The sequence below is a fragment of the Dromiciops gliroides genome, chromosome 5, assembly GCF_019393635.1.
Source record: "Dromiciops gliroides isolate mDroGli1 chromosome 5, mDroGli1.pri, whole genome shotgun sequence".
Classification (NCBI taxonomy): Eukaryota; Metazoa; Chordata; class Mammalia; order Microbiotheria; family Microbiotheriidae; genus Dromiciops; species Dromiciops gliroides.
The window spans coordinates 167,487,793-167,502,968 of record NC_057865.1 but is presented as its reverse complement, the minus strand read 5'-3'; the positions used below and the strand labels follow the sequence as shown (position 1 = coordinate 167,502,968).

General features: G+C 36.3%; 1 protein-coding gene across 5 annotated transcripts in view; it reads left to right on the top strand.

The window, feature by feature from the left end:
• CELF2 (CUGBP Elav-like family member 2) overlaps nt 1-15,176 on the top strand; it is a 1,044,777-nt gene that overhangs the window by 534,258 nt on the left and 495,343 nt on the right. For all 5 annotated transcript variants that reach the window (XM_043965376.1, XM_043965377.1, XM_043965374.1 and 2 more), the window contains one exon: nt 9,103-9,138. The gene's annotated coding sequence lies outside the window, so the exon portion shown is untranslated. The remainder of the gene's footprint in view (nt 1-9,102; nt 9,139-15,176) is intronic.

Sequence of the window (15,176 nt, the reverse complement as noted above, 5' to 3'; positions counted from 1 at the left end):
TGTCAAGGGTTTATATAAATTCAGATTTTTTTACACATTTGCATTTTTCTTTCAGTAATATAATTATATAGATGGAAAAATGAAGGCATAATGTAATAAGTAAAAGAAAAAAACGAAAAAGGGCTAGAATACAATCAATGAAGGCAGGTGAAAGATTAAGGAGAAAAGCAGGGTTGTAAGGGAGTAATGATGCCTCAGGCTCACCTTTCTAAAGAACTACTTGTTATTGAAGTGTTTTAAACTCCAAAAAGCTAAGGTTCACCCTATGAGAAAAATATAACTGTCCTGAAGTAGCAGATTGATTAATAACAATACATTTACTTTTTTTTTCCTTTGGGGGAGGGTGAGACAATTGGAGTTAAGTGACTTGCCCAGGGTCATACAGCTAGTAAGTGTCAAGTGTCTGAGGCCGGATTTGAATTCATCTCCTCCTTACTCCAGAGCCAGTGCTCTATCCACTGCACCATCTAGCTTCCCCATAACAATACGTTTACACTTTGTCATCTCTGTATAATATTATACACTTATTAGAAATAGGTCCAGCTTTAAGCCCTACAATTTGCCACTTTTGGGCAAAAGGAAGAGCATTAAACCAGAACAATTCTCCCTGACTAGTGCTTTGGCCCTGAATTAAAAACACATGAAGACTTATTCTTTCACAATGTATCACATCACTCAAAGGGCAAGGTAATGAAGATGAAAAGAATTTTAACACTTCTTTTGAGTCTTTGCACTTTCCTAAAGATCCAGAGGTATATACTTTAGGCAAACTCTGCAGGTCTTAAAAAATATTTATCACAATGACACACAATTAGCATGTCAGCTCATGTCCTGTTTTATCATTGTCAGCTAAATTTGGAACATGGCAAGCTGCACAGAAATAGATTATGTGCACTTGCTTCAACACTTCCTAAAAAAAGAAGCGTTTGCATAGTTCAGAAGTCGTGAAGAAGAACAGACTGAGGGGAGGGGTTTTGCTTCAGACACGTGATAAAAGCTGCTTATCACTTTTGTGCATTAGTGTGTTTCCTGCACATTTAGAACTAACAGTACCATTTGGATAAAGGATCCCTAAACATTTTAAGGAGAATCTGTGCAAATACATGTAAGTATGTCCTATCGATTTCCAAAATACACTTATTTTTTCTTCTTTAATTAAAATTTCTAGAACATTTTACATTTTCTGAGAACTTACCTACTGAGAGCTCTACTACTTATTCCACACAATAATAAGCAGTACATTATCTCATTTGATCTTTATAACAACCCTGTGAGTTAGATACTGAAAGTGTTGTTATGACTTGCCTAAAGTCACACAACTAGTAAAAGAATAAGGCAAATTGTGTCTGACTTAAGGTCTTGAACGCTGTTTGCTATGCTATGATACTTCCCTTATGACAGCCTTGAGTCAAAATGTAATATTATAACAGTTGGGAGACTGAGATACCAAGAGAAAAAAATAAAAGCTACCCAAGGTCAATGAGCAAATTTGTGGTACAATGATAATGATGACTCCATATTTCCTAACATTTTGAAACATTTCTTAGGTACTGAACTACTTTTCTTCTTTTAGAATTTAAAAAAATATACATTCATCCATTCATTCAGTTGCTATTGAATTAAATGATCTGGGTACTGAATGATAACTAAGCAAAAGAAAAGAAAAAAAAAAGAAGAAAAAAAGAAAAGAAACCACTGGCATTTTTGCATCTAGAATATGACCATGTCTGTAGCCATTAAAAAAATTAATTTAACTGAATTAGCCTTGCAGGACATAGAAAATATATAATAAATGTTAGTTGACACAGTAGCTAGCCCAATACCTGCCTCATGCTCATTGAATTAAATTGAATAGAAACTGATTCTGTGAAGTCCAACACGGGGTCATCTTTGGGAAAGAATAAGGGCGGGGGGACGGGCAGATGGTTTATGTCTGGTAAACACAAGCACTTATTTTGCTTTATCAAATTGCATATTTTAAGGGCCTTGATAATCTCAAAGTGGGATTTATTCATTAATGCTTGCAAATAAATTTTGCTCCCTCTCAAGGATCAGTCCTTGACTGGAGAGGTCTACTTGTCTTTTCTTTCTCCCCCTCCCCCTCTCTTTTGTGGGGTAATGAGGCTTAAGTGACTTGTCCAGGGTCACACAGCTAATAAGTGTCAAGTGTCTGAGGACAAATTTGAATTCTGGTCCTGCTGACTCCAGGGCCAGTGCTTTATCCATCTTTTCATCTTTAAAAAAAAAAGCATATTGGATTTTAGATCTTCAGATAATTTAATCAAAGGTCTAGAGCTAGAAAGGCCCTCAGTTCCAACCCCCGACTTTATAAGTAGGGAAACTGAGAGAGACCCAAGGAGTTAAGTGACGTGCCCAAGGTGACATAGGTAGTTAGCAACAGAAGGAGATTTTGAACCCGGGTCTCTTAACCCAGAGCCAGTACACCGTGTTGCCTTCCTCATGAGCACCATTTTCTTTTACAGAAAACACTTGTTTTACAGCCAAAGGATTTTTCTAAAACATGTAAATGACAAAGAGAAATTAAACTCAAGTTTAGAGCTACCCCTAATTCATTCACGCACTCACTCACTCATTCATTCAGTGAATATCCTTCCAGTATCTACTTCCTGGCTATCTTCATTCATGCTCTTGTGCTCCAACCTCGACTTCTGACCCTTACCTCATGTTCCCACTCTGGGCATCTGCTTGGTGAATATTCACTTTATCACACCTGCACCCAGACTCATCCCTACCATGCTGCTTCCTGGTCATCTCCAAGATAGGAAGGATTACTCCACACGCAGCCTTCTCTTTTCTATCTCCTGCTTTCCACCTCTTGCTCTGGGAACAATAATCAAATTAACCCTATTTTTCCTGGAAAGAACATGCCAAACAATTGCCCTATGGTTCCAATCACCACCTCTCTTACTTCTTGCTTCCCTGTCCAAAGCTCTGTTCTCTGGACACCATCTGCTTTTCCAACTATAGCTCCCCTTTATTTATTGTCATCTTCTATTAGAATGAAAGCTTCTAGGGGCAGCTAGGTGGCACAGTGGATAGAGCACCGACCCTGGAGTCAGGAGTACCTGGGTTCAAATCCAGCCTCAGACACTTAACACTTACTAGCTATGTGACCCTGGGCAAATCACTTAACCCCAATTGCCTCACTAAAAAAAAAAAAAAAAAAAAAAAAGAATGAAAGCTTCTTAAGGTCAGGGACTGTTTGGCTTACTTGTGTTTATATCCAGCATGTTAGCATACTGCCTGGTATATAACTGGCATATAAATGAAAATGTTTTTTCATTTATTCATTCATAGCACTGTTCTAGGCACTGTGGAGATAAAGCACTGTAGGATCATAGATGTTGAGCTAGAAGGGATCTCAGAGACAATCTAGTCCAATAGCATCATTTTATAGATGAGCCAAGGTCCAGAACAGTTAAGTGACTTTGCTGGGAGTCACATAGCTTCTAAGTGTCTGAAATGGGATTTGAACTTTGTTCTTCCTGTTATTGTTCAGTCATGTAAGACCCTTCATGACCCCATTTGGGGTTTTCTGAGAAGAGACTAGAATGGTTTGCCATTTTCTTCTCCAGCTCATTTTACAGGTGAGGAAACTAACCGGGTTAAAGTGACTTGCCCAAGGTTACACAGCTGGTAAGTGTCTGAGATCAGATTTGAACTCAAGAAAAGGAGTCTTTCTGACTTCAGGCCTGACCCTTTATCCACTATGCCACCTACCTGCCCATGTTCTTCCTGGCTCCAAGTCTAATATTCTATTCCCCTTGTCATGCTGCCCCTCATAGGGGAATAGTCCATCTTTATTTTACAGATAGGGGGATAAAGCACCAGCCCTGGATTCAGAAGGACCTGACTTCAAATCTGGTCTCAGACACTTGACACTTACTAGCTATGTGACCCTGGGCAAGTCACTTAACCCTCATTGCTCTGCCAAAAAAAAACCCCAAAAAACAAAAAAAAATTATAGTTAGGGAAATTGTGGCCCAGAGAAATTTAACTGACTAGTAAGTAAAAGAATCAGAACTTAAACCCAGATCTCCTCATTTCAAATCTCTTGCCTTCAAAAACAATATAGTCTAGCTGGGAACAGAAGACATACACATGAGAAGTTAAATAACAGCATGACAGCAATATATATGAAATGAGTAGTGCTTTAGGTGTTGTTGTTGTTTGTCCTTCTTTCTCAAAGAGGACCTTGGCATTGGGAGGTGATGTGACTTGCAGTGAATTGGATTTAAGTCAAGGAGGGCTGTGCAAAGTATCAGCCTATCACTCTCTCCTCCAGAGCCATCTGGGTCCAGTGGCAAGATAGACACTAGGACAACTGGAGATGGCCCTGGATGTTTGAGGCAATCGGGGGTAAGTGATTTGTCCAGGTAGTCACACTGCTAGTAAAGTGTCAGGTGTCTGAGGCCAAATTTAAACTCAGGCCCTCCTAACTCCAGGACTAGCGCTCTATCCATTGCACCACCTAGCTGTCACCTGCTTTAGTAGTTAAATGGAAGAAGAGATCTCTGAGGATGAGGCAGTCGAGGAAGGTTTCAAGAAGAATGAAATCTTGACCTGATCCTTGATGCATAAGCTTCTCTTCTGACTCTTCATTTCCAATTTGATGGAATGCTGGTCTAAAGGGTCTCTTCTCATCCCACAGAAAAGCTTTTATTTAACCGGCCTGCCTACCTTTCCTTAAAATCCTGTTTAACCTTTCCTCCTCCTGGGCTTCCCTGTTCCCAAACTGAGCATGAAGACCATGTCTTTAAAGGTGACAAGTTACTCCAGTTTAGCGGGAAAAGTCCTCATTATTCCCAAAATCTGCTCCTGGTCATTTTTTATTAATGCGATATTGAACCATTAATTGCAGAATGTTCTTAAATGTCATTTCAATCATCAAAAACTGACTTCTGTAATTACTGGTATAAGGAAATTATAGCAATGAGATGGGCAACCTGTAACACTACCAAAAAAAAGATTTAGATTTTATATTTAAAGCTATAACTTCATAAATTGCAGGTGACAGTAGCTATAAACATGAAGAAATCCTCCCTGGTGAGCAAGATCTTTGAATGTTTCTTTGAAAGAGAACATGTGTGGTTTTGTTGGATACTGAAAAATACCAAAAGGTGCTGGCTTTTAATTTTTTTCTCTCCCTTTTTTCTCTATAGTGCACATTCTCAGTGGACAATCTTTAAACCTAATGTAGTCCTAGAACCAAATAATGTCATTTTAAAAATAATATTTGCTTAAAGAGTACCATTTTTATATTTATAGAAACTGATTATCCATTTATATATGTGTACATTTAAAGTCACATACAATGGTATATCCAGTCTATAGTTTGCACAAGTGATGCTAACCCATATTTTTTTTTAACTCACCTGTGATTTCATCATTGTAAAGAACCCCTCGAGTTGAATCCCAGAAATGCAAATTGGCTCCTTCTCAGCAACTTACAATTTTAAGGGAGTTGCCTGAGGCACTGGTTCAGGTCTCTTAGCCAGCACCTGTCAGAGACAGTACCCAAACCCGGATCTTCATGATTACAAGGCCAGCTCTCTTTCTAGTATGCCGTGAGGCCATACTTTTAAGTCTATTAAATCATTGTTTTATTCCTTGTCTTTTATTTTCTCAAAAGATTCATTTTGTTTTCCCAAAAGGGGCAATTTCCAACAGGCACACTAAAACCTCCCACAAAGTTTCACTTCCCCTGGTGATGGTGTTGGTGGTGGGGGAAATGATAACATTCTATTCTACTTTTGTGGTTTATGGAATGTTAGCAGGAAGGAAGGATGTGTGCTTTCTCTGTAATTTTTCTTTAGAACTTTGACTTTTTTTTTCAATAAGTAAACATGTATTTTCTCTCCCCCTTTCCTATTTCCCTCCCCCATTGAAAACAACAAGAAAAACAAAAACCCTTATAGTCAAGAGAAAAAAAAAATCCTTCATCCACTGTATCCAAAAAATGTGTTTCATTCTGGTATAAACAGGATCCATTGAATTTAGCTCAAGTACTGCTTTTTATTATCTTTATTTACATAATTATAATAATTACACCCATTGTTCTTTTCACTTTGTTTTTTTTTCACTCTGAACAATTCCATACATTCCTTTCCATGTTTCTCTGAATTCTTCATATTTGTTGCATTCCGTAGTTTGTTCAGCCAAACTGATCAAACTGTATTACATGGGTACATGTTTTGGGCATATACTTTGTTTCCAACTTTTTATTATCACAAATAATGATGTGAGAAATATGTATATGCCTGTGAGTTTTCTTTTCCTTACTGTCAAGCTAAAATCTTAATGGCTAACATATATATGTGTGTGTGTGTGTGTGTGTGTGTGTATGTGTGTGTATATATATATATACATGTATACATAATATACATACATATACATCATACATATATCACACAAACTTTACATATGTATATATTATATACATGTATAATATGGCCCTGTGATTTCATTAGTAATAGAACTTCCTGATAAAGATAATGCCTCTACAAACATAAATCAGTATCTACTATGTATCTTTTAAGTCTTAAAGTGACAGTTCTCAAAATGTATGCTAGGGCACACTTCTGAATTTCACTAGTTGTGTCTCAGATTGTATAGAGTTATAATCATGTGATCATACACAAATTACCTGTGTGCTGAGATTTATCACAACGAAGAATAATACTGTGCTATGAAGAAAACAAAACAAAAACCTTAAGAACTACTCTTAGATTGAATAGGTTATATTGTCAGTATGCCCAGAGGGGCAACACTTGAGCCCAGGTCATCATGGTTCTTGGCCTGCCCTCTTTTGCTAAATACTGCCTATACAGCTGAGTCTGTATCTCTGTCTTTGAGTATTTCTATATCTCTTATGAAATTATAGTCATAACTATATAATATTCACATCAAAGTATATGAGCATTTTGGACAATCTAGCAATTCCTCTTCCAGTATTATTTTCTTGTTTTATTTGTGTGTGTGTGTGTGTGTGTGTATTTATTTTGTCTTCCTGTGACTTAGTATGGGAAGCTCCTTTTGAGGAAATTTCCCCCTATGATTGTACAGAAGTAGTTATTCTACAATATATCAATCAACAAGCATTTATTTAGTATCTACTACATGCTAGCCACTATGTAGGTGCTGAAAATAAAAATAAGACTGTTCCCACTCTCAGGGATGCTATCAGAGAAGAAAACATAAACATAAATAAGATTATGCAAAATAAATAAAAGGTAAATTATTGAGGAGGCACTAGCACGTAGGAAGAAAGGCTTCATGTAGAAGGTGTTGTTTGGGGGACGTTGAGTAGAAAGGCATGGACAGTCTAGATTGGGTATTTTGTTTAAGTAATGGCAATAAAGCCTGTTTGATCAAACTAGAGTACAGGGAAAGGTAGTGTATAATAATAAGGTCACACAAGCGACACAAAGGATAGAGCCCTGGACCTCAAATCAGGAAGACCTGAGTTCAAATTTAACTTTACATCCTGACTAGCTTTGTGACCCTGGGTGAGTCATGTAACTTCTGTCTGCCTCTGTTTCCTCAGGTATAAAATGAGGATCATAATAACACCCACCTCACAGAGTTGTTGTAAGGATCAAATGTATTAATATTTGTAAAGCACTTAGCATAGTGCCTGGCGCATTATGGGCACTTAATAAATGCTTACTCCCTTTCTGCTTTCCTTCTGTTCCCTTCTCTTCCTTAATGAGGTTGGAAAGGTAGATCAGAACAGGGTTGGAAATGGTTTTAAAAGCAAAATAGAGAAGATAATATCTGATCACAGACATGTACTTATACTTCAGGAACATCACTTCTGTAGTTCTATGGAGGGTGGATTAGAAAATGGAGAGACTTGACATAGGGAAACGAATTAGGAGACCACTGCAGTTGTTCAGGCAAAAGGTGCTAAGGACCTGAACTGTGGTGGTAACTTGGTGAATGAAAAGAAGGGGGCAGATTCAAGAGGTATTTTGGTAGTAGACATGACCATATTAGGCGATTTGATTCAATGTATGGGGTATGGAGACAAGAATCATGCTGAGGTTGAGAAACTGAAAGATTGGTAGGATTGTGGAGCCCCTGACAGAAATAGGAATTTCTGAAGAAGGGTAGATTTTTGTAAAAAGATGAGTTCAATTTGGGACATATTAAATTTGAGATATCTATGCGACATTCAGTTTTAAATATCTAATAGGCAGTTTGAGATAGTCAGCTATAGCTCAGAAAAGAAACTAGAGCTAAATCTACATAGAAATGATAATTAAATCTATGAGAACTGATGATGTCACCAATTGAGAGATTATAGAGAGACAATGGAAGAGAGCAGAGTATAGAGTCTTAGAGTAGGGATTACTCAAGAGGCAAGTATTCTAACTTCATATTTTACTGTTGAGGAAATTAAGCCCAGCAAGGTTAAAAGACTTGCCTAAGATCACAGATAAAAGTATCAGAGGCAATATCTGAACCCACATCTTCTTTTTAGGGGGAGGGCAGGGCAATGAGGGTTAAGTGACTTGCCCAAGGTCACACAGCTAGTAAGTGTCAAGTGTCTGAGGCTGGATTTGAATTCAGGTCCTCCTGAATCCAGGGCCAGTGCTTTATCCACTGCCCCACCTAGCTGCCCCTGAACCCACATCTTCTTGACTAAAATTCTTAGAGACTTGCTTTAAGTACTGAGAAGTAGAATGCCTGGTCCCACAATCAGCATGTATTAGAGGCCAGAAGAACTCAGGTCTTCCTGGTTCCTAGACTGGTTCTCTGTATACTCTTCCATGCTTCCTTCCTTTACTGAAGAACTTAAAATTATTTTGCAGGACAACAGTGTATAACTCTACTCTTAGTGAATTAGTAGTCTTGTTTTCTCATAACCTTTCCAACAATGAATTTTCCCATCTTCGTTAATTTGACTTGTGTGAAGTCATAATTCAGCATTGTTTTCATTTTAATTTCTCTGAACAATAGTGATCTTCACAGTTTTTTCAGGTACTTGGTGATCCTTTGTATTTCTGCCTCTAAAAGCTAGGTGTTTACATCCTTTAACCACTTGTTTTTGGTTGTTTTTTTTCCTGTCTTTCACAGAGTGACTGCTACCGAGTTATCTGGAACATTATCAAGGTAAGCTAATTGGGTCTTTTTTTTTATTTGTTGGTGTTTTGGTTTTTGCTAAAAAGTATGCATGACTTTTGATTTACACTGAAAGGGAATGGACTCTTGGTAGGAGCAGCAATGAAAAAATGAAAATATTCACAATTTGGTTTAATGTGAATGCATACAGTATACATATTATAAACATAAATTAACAGTTTACTCAAGTCACTCTATTTGAACTTCTTTTTCTCCACAATACACTTGTCGTCATAATCTTTCTGATTATTTCAGCTTCCTCAGAGGTAAAACGAGAAAGATGAACTAGATTATTTTTAAGGTCCCTTTTCACCTTTAAATCTTTCTTCCTACGAGCCCAAGTGTGGTTTATAATAACTAATCACCTGATTTTTATGCTAATGCCATGTAGTTGTTAATATATATATATGAATTTTATTGTTCACAAAAATCAAGGAATTATTTATTATATTACAGAATACTATATTTTATTATGTTACATATTCTAAAATCAATAATCTATAAACCACTGAGTCTTTATTTCTTATTGCTTCTACATTATTGCTACCATGCTCAAGTATTTGTAGAGTTAGGAAAGAATGTTGGCTATCTCCCTAAGGAATATGTAATATAGTTCCAGTGATACACTGACTATTATTGACTTTTTGCCATAGGTGAAATCAATACCTAATAGTATTGTGTCATCAGAAAAAAAAGTGAATTTTTAATATGTACTAAATAAGATATATCAATAGGATCTAAACTGTAATTTGACATTGATTAAAAAGAATTTAGAGACTTCTGGTTAAAATGACAATGTGAAAGGCCATAGGGGAACCCCGGGGCTCCCACTTAGACCATAACAATAATTTTTTGAAAAGCGCCTGATCGATTAATGATCAGGAAATCTAAAGAGAAATATCAATAAGCTTATTCATCCAGCCCAGGATTGTATTAAAAAGTTAGCTAGAAACTGTATCTTGAAAGAGTATCCCCCCCAGAGAAGCCAATAGAAACCTTGCAAAAAGCTGATAGCAGTACCTTTACTGAGGAGGACCTAGATGGGGACAGGATCTTGAATCTGTATCAGGGAGGATCAGGAGACAGGAGCATAGCAGTTATGCTGTAGCAGTACCCAGACTAGGGACATCTGACCACAGAGCATTGAATCTTGCCAGCACTCTAAACATAGATATATCAATGCAGTTGGAGGCTAGAGGCAGGAGTCCAAACGGCCTGACTACTCTATCCAAGAGTGCAGAAGATGGTAGAACCTGGCACTGGTACAAAAACTCAAATCAGTAACTGATGTTAGAGATGTGAGTAAACAGAAGAAGATATCAAGAAATAGCATGGATCAAAAGATACCCAAGGGAGACCCAGAAGAAAATAACTATTCAGAAACAAAAAGAAGATTTTCAGACAAAAAAAAATGGTTTGGTCACAAGGGCTATAAAAATACCTGGAAGAAGAGAAGCAAGAATCCACCTCCAAATAAATAGGTTTTGGATTCAGAGTACAGACTGAGGCATTCTGGGGGAAGGACATGGCCAATGTGGCAATGTGTTTTATTTGATTATTCATATTTGTGATGGGGTTTGTTTTTCTTGCTTTCTCAATAGGAGTGGGGAAAAGATGGAGAGGTGGAAGGGAGAGAATGCATACCTGAAAATAAAATTCAATTGAATTTAACTTTTAAAAAAGAAAATGAAGCAAAAAAATTTAATGGAATTTTATATGAAGTAGGAGCTCTGAAGGACAGAAGTTGAAAGAGAATAAATATAACAGGAGGCAGCAATTCTTACCAAAGTCACAGACTTTATGAAAACTAGAAGAGACTAAACAGAAATCAAGGGTCCCATGAAACAAAAACAAAAATTAGAACAAAATCAAAAGTTAATAAAAAGAGAAAATACAAGTAATTTACTATCAAAAAAAAAAACTGTCCTAGAAAACCATTCAAAAAGAGATCATCTCAGAATCACTGGACTCTGAACACTAACAAAAAAAAGTTTGGGTGCTATATTTCAAGAAATCATAAATGAAAACAATCAAGACTTACTGGAACCCAAAGGCTAAGTGAATCTACCAGTAATTTCCTTAAAGAAACTCCAAAATAGTAACTCCAAGGAATGTCATAGCCAATATCCAAAGTTTCCAGGTCAAAGGGGAAAAAAATATAAGCAAGCAGCCATTAGAATTCAAGTTCCAAGGAAACAAACTCAGTGTCTTACAAGATTTAGTAGCAACTACTTAATGAAAACAAAATCTTGGAATATGACGTTCCAAAAAGCAAAATTGAAAGGCTTACAACTAAGAATAACTTACACTGAAAAACTGAATATAATCCTATGGGGGAAATGATTTTTTTTTTTTGGTGAGGCAGTTGGGGTTAAGTGACTTGTCCAAGGTCACACAGCTAGTAAGTGTTAAGTGTCTGAGGCCGGATTTGAACTCAGGTCCTCCTGAATTCAGGGCCAATGCTCTATCCACTGCGCCACCTAGCTGCCCCAGAAATAAATTTTTAATGTTGTAGAGGACTTTCAAGCATTCTTGATGGAAAGACCAGAGCTGGGTAGAAACTTTTTATTATGAACAATGGAGTCTAGAGAAACATAAAAAGGTCGATGTATCTGAGCAATTTGGAGGTGTTAAAAGATCATGAAATATTTACATTCTAATGGGTGAAAATACACAAGTACTTTTTTTCCATAAAAGTATTTCATTATTTTCCAGTTACATGTAGAGGAGGGCAGTGGAGTAGAAACATCACTCCAATTACAGATCACTGATATGAATACATTCTTTCTTTTATATCACCCTCTTCTTTTATGGGGGTAAGGTCAAAAAGAGGAAAAAGTACAAGATGATACAATAGGGAGGAATTATAATTAACAATCATAATTGTGAATGTGAATAAATAAATTCACCCATAAAATGAAAGAGATAGCAGAAGATATTTATTAGTAGGCAGAATCCAAAACTATTTTGTTTATGAGAAAAGATAAGGATAGGGACTGTACCAGTAATTACATTGGGATAGGGAGATCCCAGGTGAGGAAACTTTCTACCAAGGTATGGCAGCATGTATTATCAAAATATAGTCTTAGGAAGCCCAGGGAGATAAAATGATCCAAAGAGAGTTAAAATGAAGAACTGAAGCAGAATGTTTATGGTCCAGGGGAACTAAAATAAAAAGCAGTAGAAACAGTCAAAGTTTCTGGCAAGCAACAGCTAAAATTAACATGATCATTAGCTATGGCATAAAACCCTTAGAAACAAGTAGAGGAAAATAGAAACATTAAATATACCTTTTCTGACCATGAAACAAAAACAAAAAAATCAAAATCAATAAAGGGCTTTTGAAAAGGGATTTGAACTCCACATGCTCTTTGACCCAGTGATACCACTGATAGGTTTATATCCCAGATAAATTTTAAAACATAGGGAAAAGATTGATATGTACAAAAATATTCATAGCAGCAGTTTGTATGGTGGCAAAGAAATAAAGACTAAGAAAGTGGCCATCCACTGAGAAATGGCTAAATAAGTTATGGTGCATACGTGCATACAATAGAATATTATAGAGCTGTTAAGAAATTCCAAAAGGGACAAATTCAGAGAAACATGTGAGGACTTGTATGAACTGCTGCGGAGTGAGATGAGAGGAGTCAGGAACACAATTTATATAATGACTACAACAGGGTTAAGAAAAACAACTTTGAAAGACTTAAAACTATGATCAATGAAATAACCAATCATAACTCCAAGAGGACCCTTGATGTTTGTTTCTCATCTCAGGAAAGATGTGGTAGACTAGAAGTCAATGAGATATACATTTTAGACATGACCAATGTGTGGATTGCTTTGCTTGACTGTGGTAATTTGTTATAAATGGGGGCATAGCTGGAGGGAGGGAGAGAGTGGAGAAATGAAGAGACAGGAATTAGGTTAATGATTCAAAAAAAAAAAGAAATTAGTACAATGAAGCATTTTTTTAAATGGATGGAAAAGATCAGAAGAAAGTTCAGAAGGCAATACAAACAAGAAAGACAAGTTTGGAACTAAAATGTTGAATTAAGTATATACTTTAAAATAAGAAGTTGTACATAATGAGATTCATAATTTCATATACAATCGTCTTTTTCTGTTTATGGAAATATTTGTATTTATTTGTTTATTAATTTCAGTATAACAAAAAATTAAATGAAAAAGAAATGGAGGTGATATAAAAATAAAATATCTCAATAAAATTAAAAAATAAAACCAGAATATAGAATTTTATAATTCAGTAAATTATTCAACAAACATTTATCTAAGTGTGCAAAACACTATGCTAGCTATTGAGAAGCACATCAACATCACTGACATGTCCCCTGCCCTCAGTTTGATCAGAAAAATGAAAATGTTTTGAAGTAGGTTAACACAGCCCCTTGAACATCACAAGCACATAAGTTATTTGTCCAGTGAATAAACGAACCAAATGCTAGTAATAAATTGTTGTTGTTTGTCCTTCATTCTACAAGAGGACCATAACATCGGGGTGATGTCATGACTTGCAGTGAATTAGATTTAAGTGAGGGAGAGCTGTGCAAAGTCACCAACCTCACTCTTTCCTCCAGAGCCATCTGGGTCCAGTGGCACAATATACATCAGGATTACTGGAGATGGCCCTGGATGTTTAAGGCAATTGGTGAGAGTCACACAGCTAGTAAGTATCTGAGGTGAAATTTGAACTCAGACCCTCCCAACTTCAGGATTAGTGCACTATCCATTGCACCAAATAGCTGCTCCAAATAATAAGTAAAAAGCAAGAAATCCTCAGGCTCTATGAGAATTAAGGATGAGGAGAATCTGCAAATCTCATTCTGTTAAGGAACATAAGTACATTTGATTGTATTCGTTTTTTAGAAGGTAAAGATAATCTTAGTTATAACAGAAAAGTTAAAATTGACAAATAATATTCACTGCAATCCAACTATTTAAAATACTATCAGACTTGGCTTCTTGGATAACTTTCAAAAAAAACATTTTAACTATGTGCTAGTTCTTAGGGTTAAAACAGTACATGTGGTTTGGTTTATATGCCCTCTCTGAATTTGTCTTCTAACTTGGGAAAAACTCCACTGTGAAGACCCAAGCATACCTTAATTTACAGTGAAAGAGAAAATTGTGTATCTAGCCATGTTTTGGGTGGATAAGTTAATCTTGAAATAACGAAATGGGGAATGACTTCCAAACTTTTACAGACCAGCTAAGGATCAGACCACCTACATGCTGCCAGATAGGATATACACCGTGCTGTAATCATGCAGATGAAAATTACTCAGATGTCTGAAAAGTCTGGTGTGATACCCTGAATTCTATTAAGTGACATTATATGATGAATATCAAGTAGCAACTCAGATTCATTATAGTCCATTTAATACTCAAAGGACCATGGGCTATTTTGTTGGCTTTGGTGGAAGGTATTTTGGTAATGATGTACTTATTTTTGTGAGCATTATTTGATATATCGATGTTGAATCATCTTGAAAATATATAATGTTCCCACAGAAATATCTTTGTTGTAACTGCTGTCCTTTCAATGCATAGCTTAAAAGATGTGAAGAATAATATAACAGTTATTTCTTATTTATGCTTAAAAGCAACCCAAGATATTCAACTGCCCTCCTCAGGGGATGGTTTGGGGTATCTTCATTTACTAGTATTTCCCTGCTTCACACTAATAGAAAAGCAATTGAATTATTTGATGATAAATAATATCTCTCTTGGCATCCAACAATATTTCTTTTGATAATGGTTTCATTTGCACCACCTTGTAGAATGCAAATCAGTTGTTCTATTCCAAGTCTCCTTCAGATTTCTCCAGCCTGTCATTTGCTATCTGTAATTGAGCCCTGGAATGCCTTGGCACTATTTAGAACCAAGCACCTGAAGTTAATTTGTTTGTTGGTTGGCTAATGATTAGTGATACATGACACTTAGATCTTTTTATTCTTTTAGTCATAAAAAGAGTACTTACCTCTGGCATCCAAGAAATGGAAAAA